Below are 2,776 nucleotides of genomic sequence, written 5' to 3'. Positions count from 1 at the left end.
TCAACCACGTGCTCAGCAGTGGGTCAGCGAGGCAAGGCCGAGGTACTTCTGCAGAAGGCTGTGCTCCCAAAGGGAATCTTACAATTGTGATTGGAAATTTTGCCAGGAAATTTTAAAATGGCGCCAGGCAGTCTGGTCACATGATTCCCTAATGTCAAAATGGCTTCCTTCTGGCCATGTGGCTCCCTAATTTAAGATGTCCCTTAAGTCACAGTGACCATGTTGGTGTTACATGAAGGTTTCACTTTGATCCAAAAGAAAGCTCAAGTCTTGCAGGAGGAGAGAACGTAAGGGCAGAAGCACTTGGTGGACTCCCATTCACCTCAAGGCAGTAGACAGGCATGCCACAGGCTGGGGACTGAGCCCTTTGGAGGATCCTGCAGGTCCAGCTTACAGCTGCTGAAGACCAGGGTCCTCAGGGCCAAGCTTACCTCTCCCCCAGCACAGGGAAAGGAAGATGAGGTCTACATGACCCTGCGGCCACCATCCTGTCCTCCGTTCCCACGTGAGCAGGCCCAGGTTTGAATGAGAAGAACGCACACCTGCTTGCCCAAGAGCAAACTCGAGTGCCCAGGCCTGGGGCAGCCCCGCTGCCAGTGTGGACAGTCCCCTCTAACCCTGAGGGGCGCAGGCCGCTAACACAGTTTGCATCTGGTTCTCTGCAGCATGCACAGGCGCCACCAAGAACCGCGGCTGGTTTGCTCACTTTCTGCTCACTGACCGCTCACCCAGAACCAAGGGACCCTCCTCTTCCAGGGCAGATAATTCCAGTCTCTTCCAGAAAAGCAGAAAATGCTGATGATGTACCACATGTGAGTTTTCTAAGCTTTGGGGGACAAAAAAAAAACGTCTCAGGAACTCTACTAAACGCGCATTCATATTTTTCACTCACTGACAATATTTCCCAAGCCCCTGCCGCCTGCCAGACAGTCCTCCAGGTATCCAGAGCACGCAGGAGGACGGCACAAGCCGAGGTCTAGTGGGGAGCACACTCCTGCACCCAGATGCGTAGGGAAAAGCCCAGAAATTAACTTTAAGTGGTAAGGTTGGAGTGTGATCCCCATTTAGAGGAGGGACCAGTGGGGCTTTGGGGAGGTTAGATGAGGTCATGAGGATGGGCCCTGAGGATGGCCCAGTATCCCACGGAGCTGCATGAAGTCCCTCATCAGCTGCGGCCACTCAATTTTGAACTTGCAAGCCCTCAGCCTCAGCTGGACAGACCTTTATTCTTTGTAACTGGCTTAGTCTGTGGCATCAGTGACAGCAACAGGAAACGGATTCAGACAGACATCTTTTTTTTTTTTTTTAATGTTTTCTGCTGTTTGACGTTTTTTCCATTGGGGGAAAAATAATGATGTGCATGAATATTTATAGCCATGGCAGTGCACGCAGGATGTATTATTAAGGAAAAGACGGGCTACCAAAGAATATGCAAAGTGAACTATTTTACATAGAGATGTGGGTGCATACAGTGTGTGTGCATGTGTCTGGGGGGACATTGCTAGTGGTAATTTTAAGTGGAGGAATTATAGGGGGGTTGCTATTTAATTTCCTCTGCATCTCTCTGTTTTCCACGTGCTGTGAATTGGGCACACGCCACTTATATAAACAGGGACTGTTCCTGTCCCTAAGTCATCTGTCCTTGGTCTCCCAGAATACCTGGTATTTCCCCCTGAGAGCCGCCCATCTGGTTAGGCATGGTGCAAGGAGACCCCGGTTAAAAGCACTGGTCTCTTGTCACCTGTGAGATAGAAGCGTAGACAAGGGACTCTAAAAATGAGCTCGTGCTGTTGAGCAGGGGCTGTCCCTGACTCGGAGGGATGGAGAAGGGTCAGGAAAGGCCAGGCCAGCGTGGAACCCCCAGGGGCTCTAGGGCCCACCCCGAGAGCAGGAGGGAGGAGACCAGGGGGCAGAGCGGGAAGGACCGCCGGCCACGCCCACCCCGCACCTGCCACCATCCCACCCTGCAGCCCCACTCGGAGGCAAAGTCAGACTCAGGAGGGACGCGATGACTGGAAGAAGGGACGCTCTTTCTAAGAGGTCCGTTCCTAGGGGGCCGCCAATCCCAGTCTTTGGGTGTTCCATCAAGAGTGACATCAATGCCCCCTGTCTCAGCTGCCAGGGCCGAGCATGGTGACAGCACCCCACGGGTCCGCTCACGCTCTCATTGCAGCCAAAGTGTCAGCGGCACCTGTCACTTATCTCCACGCTGCGGGGCAGGGCCGGAGCCTCCCCGCGGCTGGACAGTGGGACCTCGTGACCTGCAGCCCCCACCTCCAGAGATGACGGCGGCCTCAAAGCTCCTGTTTTACAAACCACCCAAGAGGCGAGATACGGGACCTGCCCCCTCCCTTCCTCTGTCAGTTCATCCAACATTTTTTTCAGATACTTAACGAGGGGCCAGCGACTGAGATTCAGATACAAGATTCGGTGGGCCTCAAACATATCTGGGGACACCTGGAATTTTTAGAAACATGAATCTGATTTTTTTTTTTCAATCACGAAGGCAGCACACGTTCATTGTACGATGTTCAACAACAAATGATTTATCAATCAATCATCTAGGCCAGGCCCAGAGGCACACGCCTGCCTGTAACCCCAGTGTCTTGGAAGGCTGAAGCAGGAGGATCCCAAGTTGAAAGCCAGCCTCAGCAACTTAGCAGGCCCCTAAGCAATTCAGCAAGACCCTGTCTCTACATAAAATATTAAAAAGGACTGGGGCCATGGCTCAGTGGTTAAGTGCCCCTGAGTTAAATTCCTGGCACCCCCCAAAAAT

This window comes from Callospermophilus lateralis, chromosome 1 (assembly GCF_048772815.1).
Source record: "Callospermophilus lateralis isolate mCalLat2 chromosome 1, mCalLat2.hap1, whole genome shotgun sequence".
NCBI classification, from domain to species: Eukaryota; Metazoa; Chordata; class Mammalia; order Rodentia; family Sciuridae; genus Callospermophilus; species Callospermophilus lateralis.
Note: the sequence above shows the minus strand (reverse complement) of the source record.